Source organism: Phoca vitulina, unplaced genomic scaffold (genome assembly GCF_004348235.1).
Source record: "Phoca vitulina isolate PV1807 unplaced genomic scaffold, GSC_HSeal_1.0 scaffold101, whole genome shotgun sequence".
Classification (NCBI taxonomy): Eukaryota; Metazoa; Chordata; class Mammalia; order Carnivora; family Phocidae; genus Phoca; species Phoca vitulina.
The window spans coordinates 143,490-162,585 of record NW_022589804.1 but is presented as its reverse complement, the minus strand read 5'-3'; the positions used below and the strand labels follow the sequence as shown (position 1 = coordinate 162,585).

The 19,096-nt window shown below is 38.1% G+C and overlaps 2 non-coding genes across 2 annotated transcripts; one reads left to right on the top strand and one right to left on the bottom strand.

Moving 5' to 3' along the window:
- The first annotated feature begins 417 nt into the window (after positions 1 to 417).
- On the top strand, positions 418 to 559 carry LOC116627774. The gene has a single exon (XR_004298529.1). It is a non-coding gene; the product is annotated as a U4 spliceosomal RNA (small nuclear RNA).
- Positions 560 to 12,110: 11,551 nt separating this feature from the next.
- Positions 12,111 to 12,250, bottom strand: LOC116627775. Its single transcript, XR_004298530.1, has one exon. It is a non-coding gene; the product is annotated as a U4 spliceosomal RNA (small nuclear RNA).
- Between the last annotated feature and the right edge of the window lie 6,846 nt (positions 12,251 to 19,096).

Here is a 19,096-nt window from a genome sequence, read left to right as displayed (position 1 = left end):
AAAAATATAGTGGCTGCTTATGTTGTGGTGATTATGAGTATACACCCACAGAACAAATGGGGACAAAAAAAGACTGTTTGGAAGATACACAAATGGATTCTGCTATTTGAAATAAAATTCCCAAAGACTATAAGAATCGCAAAATTAAAAAAAATTCTTAGATTGCAGTGAAAATGATGATGATTATTAAGTGTTGGAGATAAAGGTGTCCCTTATGGGGTTTCATATAAAAGTGTGAGTAAAATTTTCCATGTAATATGAGAGGGAGAAATATGTTATTTCTTAATTATTATATTGACTAAAATATGCAGTTTAAATATTGAAGTATAACTAATTTAATAAATCAAGCAAAACATCTAGTTATTAGACTACCTCAGATACATTTAACTGACAAGTACATTTATATTCTTCTTGGGCAGCTTTGCGCAGTGGCAGTATCGTAGCCAATGAGGTTTATCCGAGGCGCAATTATTGCTAATTGAAAACTATATTCTTCTTGGGCAAAATAATTTCAGTTGTAAAATTCTCATTGGGAATTTGGAGGTTTACCCAATTTGAAAGACTACATTATATTCAGAAATTTATGGTATTTTTATATTGCTTACCTTATATTGGGCTGCGGATTAGGCACTGTGAGGCATACAAAAATAATCAAGATACCAAGATATGGTTGCTGCTCTGAATCTCTAAATATGGTCCAATGATAAGAGTTGAATGGAGATAATTCAAGTAATAACTAGTCAGTACTCAATGTTTATAAGCAGTAAGTGTGGAACATGGAATTTATTATGCTAGTCTAAATGAAGGATGAATTGCCTCTGTCTGGAGAATTCAGGAAAGTCTACATGGAGAAGACAATATTTCTGATGGGCTTAAATGGATTCAAAAGATGGAGAGGAAAAAAAGTGGAAAGTTCAGATGGAAAGAATTTCCACATAGATGGAGGCACACAAAAATAGTGTCTAAGGATTGACAGTTGATTCAATGTGGTTAGATCACAAGAATCTGGATAAAAAGGGAAGAGGAGGATTTTTATGGAGATGGCAGAGAAGGGTTATTCATGTGGTGCACTGACAAAGCAAGATGGATGAATGTTAGTCCTTCATTCAGTTAGAAATTAATGGGGGAGATACTGAAGATATGGAGAATTTCTGACCAAAAAGTTATATTTTAGAAAAATGAATATAATTTATCTGTTTTGTGATTATGGAATTTTTCTTACTGCATTATATTTTTTCATGTCTATTTGCCTTCTAGCCTATGGGATCCTCAAGGGCAAATGTCATGTCTCACTCATCTTGTTATTTTTAGTACTTAATACATAACTGGTACACAGTGTAAACTCTATAAATGCTTACTAATGAACAGTTGAAGTACTTTTTCTCAGACAGTTTAAAAATACCCTAGAAGTATTGGTTTTAAAATACTCAAATCTGAGTTGATCTTAATTACCATTGGTTTGTAGGACAGCCTGAGTTGATATGGAAGAGGCAGTAGAAAGGATGAAAAGGTCATGGTTCAAAGAGACTAACCCCTTAATAAATTAACTACTTGTTCCTCTTTAAACTCAGCATCCTTCCAACATACTGTACCTGGTAACCCCGACACTGGAAGTGTCCCTTTTACCTGAAAAGTCTTTGTCACACGTCCCAGACCCTAGAGCCCCTGATGAGATAGTCTGTCTTGCTCCTCCAGGGTCCCTGCTGAAAGTTAGATTTCAACCCTGAAACTCAGGCCAGTGTCTGGAATCCAGCGAGCGATCTGCCTGTAGGTGTTACTCAGGTGGTTCTCCCGGACATCTAAAAGTTGCTACTTAAAGATTTCATCTCCATGCTCTCCCCACTCCCTTTGTTAGGGCACTTGAACGGCTTGCTGGGCCCTGACCTGCCCTTCCTCTCAGCACCTGTCGCTCAGTTTCCATCCTCAAGAGCCTGTGCCTCCTGTATAGGAAGACTTTGTTCTACGTCTGGTCCCAGACTTCTAGAAATAGCTGAGCCATACAGAAGCAGCTCCCAAAATATGACTAAATATAACATTAAAATAATCTATATTCTTAAATTTAAAAATACACAGGCAAAATAACTCTACTTCTCTTTTATTTTATCAAGCTAGCATTGCAATATGATTTATTTTTTTAAATTACAAGTCAGTTGGTTTGAAATCATTTGGGAAATGGGTACTTGATGCTAATGACTTTTTAAAATATGTTAAGAAATCTTAAAGAAATCAGAGGTATTTCTAATACAACACATTCTGATGTCAGAAAAGATATCCTCAGCACTGTATAAACTCAGGTGAAACTTAATATTGTTTATTTTTAACATTCCCAATGGTTATTAACTAGCAGAATGTCAGTGTTAGAAGAGACTTTAGAGGTCAGCAGTAATTTCCCTTTTGAATGGGTTAAGTACAGAAACCTCATAACCTTTAAAAAATAAAACTACGTGAAGTCCTTCTCCACATTGTGGTACTATGCAATGTATTTGAAAACTCTTACTACCTCTTTTCAATTATCATATGATCTCACTGATATGCAGAATTTAAGAAACAAGGCAGAGTCATAGGGGAAGAGAGGAAAAAATAAAACAAGATGAAACCAGAGAGGGAGACAAACCATAAGAGACTCTTAATCTTAGGAAACAAAATGGAGTTGCTGGAGGGGAGCGGGGTGGGGAATGGGGTAACTGGGTGGTGGACATTGGGGAGGGTATGTATTGTGGTAAGCACTGTGTATTGTGTAAGACTGATGAATCACAGACCTGTACCTGTACCCCTGAAACAAATAATGCATTATATGTTAATTAATTGAATTTAAATGAAAACAAATTTTTAAAAAATAAAAGAAAAAAATATTCCTGTTGCAGCAAACAGAAAGTTTTTCTTGGCATCATTTTCTGGTAGCCTTGTTCCTACCAAAGCCATATCCTAAAAGGAACATCTAGTATTACCCAATAAAAAATAATATTGTAATGAATTATAGTAAGTTGTTTTCTCTGTAGTTCAGACTTTCTCTTGCGTCATCCATACCACCACCATCCCTGTCCCCATCTCTGCTGTGGGGTTACCCCAGGAATTGCTTGGTCCCCCTACTGTCTGCTCCCTACATGAGTGAGCATGCTGAGGGCTGCGTCTTTGTTCACCCAGAATCTACTACAGTGATTAGCACACATCATTATCTCAATAAAAACTTTTTAAAAAACTGGATAAAAGAACGAAGGAAGAAAAGATGAATAAACAACAATTTGTATCAACACACACTGAATGTGCATCTGAAATTGAGAAACTTTTCCAAATTGATGATGCTTTTGAAAAATAACCTGACATTCATATTCTTTCTTTTCTTCTGGTATTTTTGTGGTAGAAGTAATGTAAGCCAAGCACTGCCTCCCTTCATGGGTAGTGAATTCCTACTCATTCTTCTTAGGACAAAAATGTAACAGTTTTTTGAAACCTTTTTTTGTCACTCCCCCAGGCAGCATTTTATTCCTATTCCGGTTTTGACTTATCACATTATATTGTCACTTCCTCCTTTAGCATTATCTAAAACCTACATGAAAATTAAATATAAATCTTTTTGCATCATTCCAAGGTTATTCACTGTGCTTTTATAACTATGCATTCAATTTTTCTGCCTTTGATACATTTTTTTTAATTTTTTTTTTTTAAGATTTTATTTATTTGCGAGAGAGAGAATGAGAGACAAAGAGCATGAGAGGGAGGAGGGTCAGAGGGAGAAGCAGACTCCCTGCTGAGCAGGGAGCCTGATGTGGGACTCGATCCCGGGACTCTAGGATCATGACCTGAGCCGAAGGCAGTCGCTTAACCAACTGAGCCACCCAGACGCCCTTTGATATATTTTTTAAAGATTCATTTATTTATTAGAGAGAGAGAGAGTCTCCAGCAGACTCCCCACTAAGTGTGGAGCCCAATGTGGAGCTCACAATCCTGAGATCATGACCCGAGCCGAAATCAAGAGTCGGACGCTTAACCGACTGAGCCACACAGGTACCCCTCTGCCTTTGACACTTCGTCTATGCTCATATTTGATGGCCATATATTTATTTCTTATCATCAGTTTCACATCATAGGTAATTAATCTTTTAAATGACTTCTGTTACTTTCACTCTGCCAGTATGAACAAATAGTATTTCAATGTAATAACAGAAGTCTGAAACCTGTAGTAAATAGATACACTTACAAGTGTATAGCACAGATAATGAATATACTGCTGAGTTTTGATAACTTAATTCATATAATGCCCAGTGGTTTGAACGTCAGTTAATAACAGACAGTCTTAAGCTGACCGAAGGAACAATTTATAGGAAGTAATGAGTATTTTATATTTTAGATAGTACACTCTTGTTTCATTTGTTCTCAGTGTCATTTGAATTAAGTGTACTAGTTTGAACCTACGTGTAGCTCAACAAATTCATCTGCTGAAATGTCCAAAACAAGATTCTCTACCTAAAAAATACATGACCAAAGAGAGATACATACTTAGATACATACATAGATTCATAAAGACATAGGTAGATACATAGATGTTGTATATACATAGATACATAATTCTATCCATCTCGAGAATACTATACTGTGATGAAATGGGAGCTTTTTCATATCCAATGAGTTGCTTTTTTTTTTTTTTTTTTTTAAATATCGGTCTGTGGTCTAGTAATCCATGGGACAGGCAAGGCCTTATGACCTAAGGATTAAGTTCTTTTTGGTCGAATTACCTCTATCCATCTTCTCATGTCCTCAGGCTTGTGATGTCAACCAGACCTTCACATTACTGATCAATGGAATTTTACTGTCATGTTTCTGGCATGTTTGAGTGAGACTTCAGCCAAACTGTCTTCTGATAGAAACTGACACCAAGATACCGTTTTTGGAAACTTGAGGTTATAAAATCCCATTAGGACTCTTTAACCATGCTTGGAAATCCTGGATAATTTTCCCAAAAATAAGCCTCTCAGACCACCTTCTGGTGGACCTTCCTTCCTATATTGCTCAGTGCTCATTCTCCCTGACCCCCCCAATTTCTCCTGTTTCCTTACTTCTCTCTCAAAATGTCCATCATGTCTTCTGAAGCCCACTTTCTGCAGTAAGCATTCTCCACTCCATCTTCTCAACTACACACCCAATAGTTCTCCAATTGTTTGAGTAAATCGAATCTTAGCATAGATTAGAAGATACTGCTTTGCCTGAATCTTTCTAGAGCAGAAAACAGCAAAATTCCTCTGTAAAGGGCCACATAGTAAATATTTCAGATTTGGTGAGCCATACAATTTCTGTTGTAATTAATCAACTCTGCCATTGTAACAAAACAGCCATAGACAATACAAATGTGAATGAGTGTTGCTGTGTTTCAATGAAACCTCATTTACAAAAACAGGAAGCAGGCCAGATTTGGGGGGTATAGTATGGCGATCCTTGCCCTAGTGTAAAGGGTGCTCATTCAGTCATGCCCCTTGCTTCACAAAAGCAAACAGTCAAGTCAAGAATATTCTAACTTGCCAGTGTGTTGCTCTCCCCTCCTGTGTCAATCATCCTTTACCCCAGTCTCATCACTATCCTCTACCAATTTCTTGGTCACTCCTCAACCTATTTTGAAGAATCTGACAATTCATACTATTCCTCCTAACCCAATGCTTATCCGATGTCTGGAATTTCCTTGGCAACCATTTAATATCCAAATTCCAAAGGCATCACTTTAATATTGCAACATTTAATTCCTTGTTTATCTCAACTTTGATTATCTTAACTTAGAATCCATTTCCTCTACCCTTATTTATGACCATATCTTGGTAAGTTCATTTGTTTTTGGCTGTGGGGTATACAAAGATTAATAAGAAATGGATCTTTTCCCCCAAGTATCTGAAGTTTAGCGGTGGAACTCTGCAGGCAATCAAATAAATACATTGCAACGTATTTCAATAATAAAGGAACATGTGAAGGGATGATATGGTAGCAAATGGGAGAAAATGATTAACTTTCTTAAGAGGAATCCTTGCAGATGAAGCAACATTTCAGCTGGATCTTGAAGCACAATTTGAAATTGACTAGGTGGAAAAAAGATTTAAAGAACATTCCAGAAAGGAGAAGCACCACATAACAAAGGTGCAGAGACACACATCAGCTTGTGTGAGCTTCCACTGCTAGAGAACAAAAGTGAAAGGGCTGGGAGTGCTAGGAGATGAAACTATTGACGAGGGACAGATCTTCAAGAATCTGAATGACTTCCATGCAGTTTGGAAGACAGGCACCTGGAACACAAGTTGGGGAGAGGAAGGATCTAGCAAAGGAGACTATAAAGGTGAAGGAGATCAGACGAGGGGAAGAACCAGATCACAGAGATGTCTTCCAAGACAAGAGAGAAGAACATTTTAAGAGGGGTGGGAAAGAAAAAAAGTTTTCAGACACAGCAAGAACCAACAGAGCTATTGGATCAGTGGCTTAGGAACAACTTTACTGGAATTTCAGAAGCAGAAATCCATTGATGATTTAGTGGAATAGTTAAAACTATTTTTATGTGTTCTATTTATTTATCAAATATTGTATTTTTATATTGACTGGTATCAAAAGCTCTCTATATCAATACAAATAACTCTCTTTTGGGTCTTATTTTTTAGATGTGCCCTATTTTTAGACTGAAGACCCTGAAGAACAAATAGCTACAGTTTCAATAAACCCTAACAATGATTTTTGATATTAAAATACAATCATCGGTAGCTTTATTTTTCTCATTGCAACACTTGCCTCTGTTTTATGAAAAGAAAAACATTACAAATGCCTTCCTTATTATTACTTGTATCTGTTCTCATGCTTCCTATTCCTATCATATGATTTCACATGATTATAATTAGTTATTTTCTCAGTAGTGATTAAATACTCATTTGCTCTTTCTTTACTCTGCCAAACACATTTCACATTTAACAAAAAATATCCCACTTTAAAAGTCTTGTTAAAATCCAAAGAATTGAGTTTAAACTTTTCTTCCTTGACTTTTCTGATTAAAGTAAATTTATGTTTGTAGAAAAAAAAAATGAAATGTTAGTCGTAAACACTACTTAATTGTTAATACTAGGGAAAAGTAATCATTTTAGGCTAAAACAACCTAATGTTCTTATTTTTTTAACTTGGCTTTCAAAAATGTTGTAAAAGAACAGAAACATCTAGAAATATGTTCCAGAAATCGTGCACTTTAGACTGAAATTGTTTCTTATTCTGAAATGATGGAAACATTGATGATTGTGCCCATTTTAAGTCTCAGCAGGTCATAAGGTTTCTTTGCAACCATGCAATAATGAATTACTAATTAATAATGAGAACTTGCTTCTTCAGCAACTGCTTGCCCATCCTTAAGAGGTCAATGTAAAATAAAACTTTTCACCCTGGTGAAGGCTGCAGGTTTCTGCACTGAGGATACTTACTAAAAGGTTGTTGTTTGAAATGACTAGACAGTGATCTTTGTGAAATAAAATGGTTGGCTGATTTCATTCTGTTTCCTTTTGCTTAGGAGGTTACCTGAGGGTGACAGGGAGACTTCTCTGGAGCCGCATTTATTTTTACAACAATCTGAAAGAGTTGAATCTGTGGGCAAGTCATGACATTTATTGAGCATGAAGATTTAACAGTGCTGTGAAACAGGGGCAGGATTCCTACCCACGTGGAGCAAGAATTACAGTATCAATGGCAGAACAATATATACACATGAAATTAGCTAAAAACATTTCATTGCAGGGGGGTCCCATACCAGGAATATTAGGAATATCATCATCTCTCAACCCTTTAGTGATATCTAATCATCTGATACATTGTTAAGAAATAAGTTTAATTAACAGATAATATGTTAAACTAGATTTGTACCTACAGCCTGAGTGTGGAAACCACGAGAAACTATCTATAAATGTCTATCTGCCTTGTTTCCAATCATGAGGGAATTTCCTCTTTCTGTGTCCCTTTGGAGTCCCAGTCTTGAAATCCAAGTACTTACTTCTGCATTCTAATGTCCATTTGGAGAACTTTGCTTTTGATACTCACCCCTCCTTTCCTCGTGTCCTCCACCTTCATTTTCACCACGGACAAGTAAGTGGTAGTTGTTTTAAAATGGCCCCAAATCCCTAGCCACTCTTTCTTTGAGAGGTGGAATTTCTTTCTCTACCTGTTTAGTTTAGGCTGGTCCAATGACTTGTTTTGGCCAATTGAATAAGGCAATAGAAACCCAGTGTGGACATTAATACGGAATCTTATGGGATCTGTAGCTTATACTTTTGAGCACCTGGACACTCTTGGAACCCAGCCACCATGCTGTGAGAAGCCCAGACCATGTGGAAGAGGTCATGACTCTGGTCAGCAGCCCCTTCTCCACATGAGATCTGAGACAACAGCCATACCAACTGCAGTCATTTAAGTGACCCGTCTTGGAAACTCTAGTTCAGCAGAGCTTCCAGATGACTGCAGAACCAGCTAACATCTGGTCTAATATGGTGGAAGGACCATACAGCGGAGTCCAGTTAACACAAAATAGAGAAAAGGAATTAAAAGTCATTTTAAGCTACTAAGTGTTGGGTAGTGTGCAACATAGCAATACATAACTGAAACACTAACTGAATTATTATCTGAGTCGCTTGCTTATTAAATTTCCTATGGATGCTTGCTCACTAAAATTTAAGGGTGTTTTGTTTGTTTGTTTAAGAGATTTATTTGATGAGAAAGCATGGACTTAGAAATCAATGAGATCTGGTTTAAATAAAGACTTTACTTCTTAATGTAACTGCATGACTTTGGGCCACGTATTAAATTTTCCTAAGCCTCATCTTTCCCTTCTGCAAAAAAAAAAAAAAAAAGAAGGGTAAATAACACTGACTTCTTAACAGTTATTGTAACAATTAAGTAAAACAATGTGTACCAAAAAAATCTTACCTCCGTTCACCATCCATGATCCATGATCCATCCATAAGCACTTATAAATATCAGTCTCTTCCTCATTGACTGTATCCATATTAGAGCCATGTATTTATTGATTTTTCTTTCTCTAACTCTCAGCTTTACATATTTCTGTCTTGTTACTGCTCAAAAGACTAAAAAAAAAGGCAAACATCAAAAACACACTGACAGACAAGCTAATAAACAAATGATTCTGCTTGGTGTTTGGAAGTGGCCTGGGCCGTCCCTCCAAGTTCTCTTTCAAATTGTGGCAACTCTTAGCGCAGGTACCTTCCACTGGAATAAAACTGAGTTGCCAGGCTTTTTATAGTCTGACATGGGAGAGTGTGGCTGCAAATGACACTTTTCACCTTCCTCAACACTACTAGCTTGCCATTCCTTACATGCCTCCATCCTCCATGCCACACTCTTGATTTCACTGGTGATTGAAAATGCCCTTGGTAATTTGATAATCCAAATCATTGCTCCTGCCAGTTTCTCCTTTTGAAAATGTATTGTCCCTCTGCTTACCACGACTCTTCTCACAAAACATTCTACCGTTGTATATATTTTGAAATCTGGTGTAATTATCCACCTGCTTCAGAAAGCTTACAAAATAGAGTCTGTTTCATCATAATCTCTTCTATCTTTGAATTCGGAGAATTTAGATTCCACAAATCAGGTGGGACAATTTGAATAAGGTACTGTCTTGGGATATGTCTTCTGTTTTTGTGTTATTACATAACTGTTCTCTGAATATTGTTATCTATTCAGCCAGATTGAAAGCTTCTTGAGAGCAAAGTCTAACACTCCCCAAATGGGTGATATTGAGCAAGTTACTCAATCTCTTTTTTTTTTTTTTAAAGATTTTATTTATTTATTTGAGAGAGAGAGAATGAGAGAGAGCGAGTACATGAGAGGGGGGAGGGTCAGAGGGAGAAGCAGACTCCCTGCTGAGCAGGGAGCCCGATGCGGGACTCGATCCAGGGACTTCAGGATCATGACCTGAGCCGAAGGCAGTCGCTTAACCAACTGAGCCACCCAGGCGCCCAAGTTACTCAATCTCTTAAAACCTGGAAAATGGGGGTTATAAATCCATTCTCTGCAAGTTACTTGAATTTAATGAGATAAACACATAAAATGCATAGCTTAGCACATAATTATGTTCAATATAAGCCAGTTAATTTTTATGTGCAGTTTTGGAATATGCCTAGGCATTGGGTGGAAAGACACGATGTTTGACTGAGTCCTTGATGTGCTCATAAAGTAAATTAGAAAATACTGTTGCCAGGGCTTACATGATGTGTATGAAAAATAGGTAACAAATATATAGTTGATACATGGAGCACCAACATTAATTTTTTAGTCCATTGACTTTCTTTCAGGAATATTCTGATAAAGTCAAACACCCTCTGGACTTGGAACCTTCAGCTATTGAAAACTTAAACCTAATTGTTTTAGTCCAGCACAGGATATAAAATCGCATGAATGAGAATGATGTTTAGCTCTTGGATACAGGCCTAAAATAAGGATTCTGGGCAAGTGAAGACAACAGGAAGGCACCACCTGGTTTTGATTCACTTCAGCCAAAAAAACAGTGTTTGAACAAGAATACGTCCCTGGTCTTCATCTCTTCTCAGGTGGCTTTTCAATAACTAATAAGAGGGGACTATCTGTTATATCTCTAGGTACAAGGATTCCAATTCTAGGAGCAGAGAGCATGGCGTAGATACCATGATGGATGATGAGGAAAACAATGTCATTGTCCATGATTGGTCCAAACCCCATGTAAAGATCTCCAGGGATTCCTGTTGATCACACAAAGCCGAGTTTCTGAAGTTTACCGAGCAAGGGACAGCACAACACTAGCAAGGGTATCCATAGTTCTCAAGAGTGAACATTTAGGGAGAGGTACTTCTAGAATTGGGGTTGGGGGACAATAGATAGATGTAGTGATTTTAGAGCAGAAGTTAGTAAGCATGGTCTGGGCCCGAGCTGGTCAGAATTTATAAACAAGACATTAGTGAGACAGTCATGGTCTTCTCTTTGAAAAATATGAGTCCTGACTTAGGATAAACCAGTTCATCTGTGGTCTTATCTTGGAACACATGGGTCTAAATGGGGTGATGTAAAAGCAGTTTGGGCTTACGTAGTGTATGCTGCATGCCATAATTTAATATAGTCTGTTATGCAAGTCATACTATGTTTTGTAAATTGTCACTTCTATTTTAACTTTTCAGAATGTACATAATAAGCTCTTAAAAGAGACCTTCAAACTCACTACAGTGGTGGATTTCTAACAAGGAAGAATGAGGAAAACAATATTTTCGTATTTGAAGGGAAGATTCCAAACTTTTGAGTGAAAAGCCAATGTTGTTATTACTACTACACTCATTCTATCCAGTTGGCTTACTTAAGAAATACTTGAGAAAAATACATCAGACACTGGAAAAGTGAGGGTAATTTCCATTTCTAGACTATATCAGATAGATTTTCACATAAGACATATTGCCAGGAACATCTGGCAGTGTGAATGATCCAGACAGAGTTTATCAGCCTGTTTCCTAACAATGTCATCAGAATGACCGGAAATGTGAGCACATTTGTCTTTGAATCTGAGGAAGGTATCGTGAGCATCCCAGAATATGATGGAACCAATGACATACCATTTGAGGAGCAAAATAAATGGTTTTTTGTTTTGTTTTGTTTTGTTTTTGTCCTGATGCACTGGCAAGGAGAGCTTGAAATATTGAAGGGAGGAGGTAAGACAGCAAATAGATGTAGCAAATATCAGGGAATCCCTTAATTCTCTAACAAACAAATATCTCTGAGGACACGGTGCTGTAAAAACCAGCTTTGTTATCCGAATCATATTAAAGAAAAATAATGCCCCAATCTCTCTATTAAAATAACACTGTTGGGGTAGAAACAAATTTTTTTTCTAAGTAATTAAGTATACTTGGCCATACGCATTTGAATAAACATAATACTTGCTGGTTTCATACGCTAATAAAAACAAAGAACAGTGTTTAGAACTAAGCCCCACACAGAGGCAACTGAAATCAGTTACAGTTCCTTATCACAGCAGATGCAAAGATCTATTATGGTAGTTTATTTAATGAAGGGAATAACTGACCACTATTTGATGTGAATAACTATTTAAAATTTTTTTTTTCTCCATGGCCAAGTGAACTTGTGTTAAAAGTGTCATAATGACTCGGGTACTCTTTAGAGTTTACAATTCATTCTTGTATATATTTTTAATTAGCAATAATCGCGCCTCGGATAAACCTCATTGGCTACTATACTGCCACTGAGCAAAGCTCTTGTATATATTTTTAAAAGGTCGAGCCTCATTAATAGCCCCATGGGCCGTCAAAGTCACCTCTGTGTGAATGAAGAATATTTTAATTTTAAGAAATGCAACTCAAACTACTTTAAGAGAAAAAGGAAGATAACTGGTTCATATAACTAGAAAGTTTAAGGGTGATAGCTGCTTCAGGCATGGCTGGATCCAGGGACTTAATAAAGATACAACTCTCCTTCCCTTTACAGTGCTTTCTTTTGCATTGTGGCTTCATGTTCATGTTCTATTAGGTAATCAGACGTATTGCCACTTCAGCAGCCCTTCGTCTATGTTATAGCTTCCCATCAAAAGATAGAGAACCCCTTTTCTCTGACATGTTCATATCAAATTTCACGGTAAGTCTCTGCGTGGCCTTGCTTGGATCAAGTTCTCATCTCTGAACCAATCACTACAGCCAAAGAGATGAGGCGTTCTGATTGCCATGTGTGTATGCCTGTAGCTGGGGAGGAAGTAGTGATAATTAACACCACTGCTGGCAAGGGAGGGATTAGTTTTCCAAGGAAATAAATACTGAGTAAATACATAATGTGTGTCCGATACAACCTCCAATATACAATGTACTAATGACAAATGACTAGCTACCCTCGTGTAAAATACAATCTTTAGTCGAATCATAAGTTTTTTCAGAATTTAACTCCAGATGGTCTCTCCAAGCTACCTACTTTACTCTTTTAGATACATCCCTTAAGCAAGAAACATCTCCCAGGTTCTTAAAACCCCATGATTTCCCTCATCTCCAGGCTTTCTACCCCTTGCCCCTTGGTGCGCTCCTTTCCATGTCTTGATTTTGACTTGAAGAGGATGTCTCTACGCCTTTCTTCTAACACTGTTAGCTGCTAGTCCATTAGCTCTTGCAGTTCCCTTTACCTGCACAAACATAGCTCTTACACTCTATAACTAGGTGGCTACCTGGTTGTTAGACCATAAGTTCCATGTGAGCAGTGCCTAGCACATAGTAAGGGCTCCATATATACCAATCGAATGAAGAAATGAGTACTGTTACGGTCATGAGAAGCCGGGTTTTGATTCCTATACCGGAGCTCATTAAATCACACCACACAATTTTACCAAAGTGCAGCAAAGTTTAAAAAAATGAGAAAACACAATTGTCAAGATAAATTCACTACCACAGACAGTGCAAGAGGAGCAAAATTCAGCCATTTCAGCCTGGCTCTCGAACTCAGTTCCTGGCTGTGCAATGGCCCTAGCACACTCTGGAAGATCTTGAGTGTCTCTGGCAAATCCCCCAACAAGAAAGGGCACTCCCCAAGCATGGAGTGAAAGAAGTGTTAGTCATAAACAAACAGTTTTGCGTTCATTGCTAGCATATTTGCAATTCTAAGAAGAAAGTCTCTGCCACTCTCTGGCTGATCTTTAGTAGGCTCAAACTTAAGCAAACGAGATAGAATCCTTCAGACTGTGGTATGCTGATTGTTATAAAGTTGGAGGGGTATGGTTGGTTAGAGTCAGAAGGAAATAACTTTCCTTTCCTCTAAAAAATGACCATAAACTATGAAAATGATAACTCTGTCTTCCCGTTTTCTGGTCTTCTTTTATAGAAAGAAACAGGATTCTTCATTCTTTTTAGTCTAAGAATGCTCAGTCATAGGCGAGAAATCCTCTCTCATTCAGTTCATTCTTCCCCTCTGGCTCTCCCAGACATTTCCCTTTCTCCAACATGTCCCACATTCACATTTTTTTTTTTTTTAACTAGTTACATTCTTTGAAATGCCTGTTTTGCTGAATTTCGCAAATATCTAGGAATCCTCATGGGAACAGCTCCTTTCGACCTTTGTTCTCAATCACAGGTAGAACAAACATTTGACACCTCCTCACTTACATGTAAATCACCCCATCTCTCAGTTCCTCCCCCTGCCTCCCATGGCTCTCTGTTTTCTCACTGGTGTGCCACTTACCAAACTGTATCTGTGGTGGATGCTTGGTATAATCTGTCCAGCATCTTCTCTTAGAACTGCTTGTCACCCATCCTCAGGGTTGTATTGCTTTTTAAAAAGTCAACTTTATTGGGAAATAATTTATACACAGCAAAATTTACCAATTTTAAGAGTACGGTTCAAAGGATTTTGACAAATCTATAAAATTGTGTAACCACCACCAAAATAATAATATTGAACATTTCCATTCCCCCCAGAGAGTTCTCATACTCCTTTACATTCAATCTCTTCCTCCCATCTCTGGTAACCATTTGTTTTCGTTTTCTCACTATAGTTTTAAATTTGATATAAGGAAATCACATAATAAATAGTGTGTGTGTGTGTGTGTGTGTGTGTCTAGCTTCTTTCACTTACCATAATCTTTTCTGAGACTCATCTGTGTTACTGTGTGTGTCAGGATTCCTTCCTTTCATGTGGTTTAATGGCCTCGACTTGACTCTGTGGCTCAAATCCTGATTGGCCACTCCAAGGATGGGTCTCTGAGCCAAACTCAATAAGAAAGAGTTTCAGTATCATCTCTCTGATGCCTGAAGTCAGGAAAGGTAGAACTCACAAATTGAAGACAGCGATATATCCTTATGTGAAGAAAGCTAGTCTAAAATGAAAGAAGAGATACAGAACACAGAAAGAATCCTGGTAGCATTGGAATCTCTAGCATCTCCTCCCTGCAGCTTGTTTAGCATGTGTTTGGATTCCATAAGCAATTTTCCTTTTTTATTTGGGGGGGGTGGTGGTTTTTTGGGGGGGGGAGTTTGGTCACATAGTATTCAACTATGGCTGTTGGACTGTTATAGCCTCTAGTACAGAAGCTCCCTGAGGATAAGGGCTTCTGCGTAATTCATGTTTGCCCTTCTGTCACCTGGCCACAGGCATTTAGCATGTTTGTTAGAAAGTTTAGCTAACCTGAGTCAAGCCATATGCTGTCATCATTATTTGTTGAGCACATACTAAGTGTGTGATATGGAGCTTAGCGTTAGGGGTAAAGACGCCATGTCTGTCTCCCATCTACCTCTCCAATCTTATCTCACAGTAACTTCACTGTGTCTTCTCCAGCCACACTGGCTACTTCTATCCATGGGTTGTTCAGAGGCTGGGCTAGCCTTCCCAATCTTTTTGCCTCTTAAGTCACTTTCAGGGAAGGCTTTCCTTGCCTTAAAGCTAAGACTCTTGTCCCGTAGAGAGATCCTCAGAGGACCACACACTGGTATATTTAAATTGCATTGTTAGAACTATAGTTTTACCTTTATTAAAATTGTGATTATTTATTTAATCTGTCCTCTCCAGTAGTTTAAAACCTTGAAGAATGTAGGGCTCCTGTTTGTCTTTATACACCATTGTATTTACAAAGCTTAATAATGTGCTAGGAACAATAGGGCACAACATATTTTGCTGAGTGTTTGAATAAGATTAGGACCTGCCTTAAAGAGCTTATAATCAAATTAGGCTCTACAGATTTTTAAAATGCATTAAGTTTTTATTTGCTAAATCTGGAAAGTATAAATGAGTCATGGAGGTGATATCTAGGGAAGGCTTCATGAAAGAGACAGTACAAGAACTGAATCTAGTTTGAAAGGTATCAACAAGAGCATTAATTTGCTATTGTTGTAGCAGCAAATGTTCCCATTATCTTAGTGGTTTAGAACAGCAAACATTTATCTTACTCAGATTACCTGAGGGCTCAGCTCCATTCAGCTCTACCTGTTTTCTCATTCCGGAATGCAGGTGAAAGGAGGAACCACTCTCTGGGATATACTGTTTTCACGGTAGCAGGGTAGAGCTAGAGGCACTGAGCCACATCGTGCACACACATTCTGCTCAATTCCATTTGCCAAGGTAAGTCATGTGGCCAAGGCCAAAGTCAACAGGAAAGGAAACGTACTCGCCTACCATAAGCGAGGAGCATGGGAAAGGGGATTGTGAGAACTAGTAAGAACAAAAACACAGATGTGAGAATGCACTTGCCAACAGATGTTTGGGGAACTTCAACTTATTTTGTATTAAACTTTCTATTTTTAGAATGGTTTTTAGATGTACAGAAAAGTTGTGGAGGTGGCACAGAGTTCCCGTATACCTACATCCAGTTTCCCCTATGGTTAACATCTTACATTCATGTGGTACATTTGTCACAACTTATTAGTTATTACCAATGTTACATTATTATTAACTAAAGCCCATGCTTTATTCAGATCTCCTGAGATTCTACCCACAGTCCATTTTCTGTCCTCGGATCTCATCTCTAGAATGTCCTACAATATTTAGTGAGTATGTCTCCTTAGGCTCCTTTCAAAGTTTCTCTGATTTTAGTTTATAAAAATTGCTTAATTGATCTTATCTCTACAGAATATCTTAAGATATGAACCTCGAGGAAATTTCCCTGGACATAAGAAATGAATAAAAAGAGTTTCTTTTTTGAAACAAAGTCCAAACTGTGATCTTATTGTCTCATCCTAGCTCCTGAAAAAATTGATTTACAACTGTTAGTTTGTTAGGGCATGCTTACACCTGGAGTCTACTGAAGAACAGAGAGGTGGTCTAGTGCTTTTTGTGGACATCCGCATGTGTCATATTGAAGAAAATCAATGGCTGAGTAACTAAGGGACTGGATTTCAAAAGAAATGCTGAATATGCATAGCCTCTTCCTTCCCTGAGTTAATGACATAGACATGAAATATTGCAGATAAGAAATGAGGAAGTCTTTTGGAAGTACAATAAGAAAATATGCAAAGCATTACCTTAGTGTGGGGCTTTCACATTTTACATGTCATGATGAAGAGTATTTATGAGGTACTATAGTTGTTAAATTTTTGTCCAAGCAAGAGATCTTGGGCTTCCAACTGATTGTAGAGAAAGTAAGTGGGCTACTATAAAACATAAGAAGAAAAGTCTAAAGTAAATATACAGAGAAACTATGGTACCCCCATTTTCTAAATGAAAATTGGGATAACTACTCTTTTTTTCATTGAAGAATAGTTGACACACAATGTTACATTAGTTTCAAGTATACATCATAGTGATTTGACAATTGTATACATTATGTTATACCCACCACAAGTGTAGCTACCATCTGTCACCTTACAATGCTATTGCAATACCATTGACTATATTCCCTAGGCTGTACCTTTCATCCCTATAACTGAAAGTCTGTACCTCCCAATCCTCAGGATGGGTATCTTTAAAAATATTTTATTCATTTATTTGAGAGAGAGAGAGAGCACAAGCTGGGGGAGCAGCAGAGGGAGAAGCAGGCTCCCCACTGAGCAGGAAGCCCGACGCAGGGCTCGATCCCAGGACCCTGAGATCATGACCTGAGACCAAGGCAGACGCTTAACTGACTGAGCCGCCCAGGCGCCCCTGGGGATGGGTATTCTTAAGTGGCTTGAGAATAGGACAGATTATTAGAAATGTTTTGGTTCGCAAAGTTGCATAATGTTGAAATAGCTAACATTTATTGAATAGATTGTTAGGTATGGTTATAAACATTCATTTATTATCACAACAGCCTATAAGATAGGTTTTATCATCTCCATTTTCCAGATAAGGGAGAGAGACAGGAAAATTAAGTAACTTGCACAGTCGGTAGTAGAGCCGGGTTTCTAAATCTAGTGCCAGAGTCAAGGCTATAATCTCTACCTTGATTGCCTCTCCTGTAGGACACTGTTAGCACAGGCATGATGGACACAGATATGAACCATCCAGACCTACTTCCGGGAAGGATGTGTGCCCTCCTTTCTGGAAGCGCTGTCTGTAGACAAGGGACAAACCTGGCTCTGGCATCCATACAGTTTCCTAGCGCTGGTAACTGAATGTACTTGGCAGCCTCTTGAGGATAATTCTGCTCTACTCCCTGCCTACTGTCACTCTGTTGGGTCTTCTCATCAGAGCCCTCTGCCTTCCTCCAATGCCACTTCCCATCCAGATCTCCTCCCTGCTCTACCTCCACATTTCAGTTCATGAATTCCATCTAGTTTCCCCCGGGAGTGGGGCTAGACTGAGACTTACCACAAAGGGGAGACCTAAGCAAATAGGTGTTGCTCACTATCATCCCGAATTTGCCCCCATCAAGAAACACTTGATGAGGGTTGGCTATCTACACTGAGGGTCGTTTTAATCCCAGGTTGGTCTCCTTTTCAGGGTCCTATGGACTCATATTTTTGCTAAGAAGTGGTGGAAAAAGTGGACAGTGTAAGTAAAAAATAGCTGTTTCACTCACTATAAACTTTGTAAATTTTTGAGATACAAATACATTTTTTTATATTCATATGGAATAAAGGCATACTAAAATTGGGAGAAAGCTGCTCTCCTCACTGCTACATGAAGAAATGAAGCCCAGTTTCTGGTCATTGGCTTTGAAGACTATTGTGAGCATCAAATTGGTGGCTCCAGGACTCCAGCGTACAGCAGCACCTGTACTCAGTAATGAGTGCCCGTTGCATCCAGTTAATCCATGGAAAGGAAGCTGGAGCAAAAAGAGTGGAGGTGGGGGGAGAATTTAATAGAACCAATGAGGCAGCAGATCAAAATTATCTGTGGCATTTTGAGGTAGAAGACAGATGTCATTAAGAGATGGGCGGAGAGCAGGTAAGAGCAAGAGTGAAACATAGACTTCATACAGGTGAGGAGGAGAGATGAGAAAAAGATAATCTAAAGAATCTCAAAATTGTAGATAACTAGACAACAGCAAAAAAAAACAAAAACAAAAACAAAAACAAAAAAAACAGAACATGAGCAGGCATTCAATCACAGTGGACCTCTGTCCAAAATGACGGTATCGAGGGGTGAAGTGGGATTAAGAATATAAGTCTGGGTTTGATTGTTTGTGCTTGGCTGTTGTTGAGATACATCTTTTGCA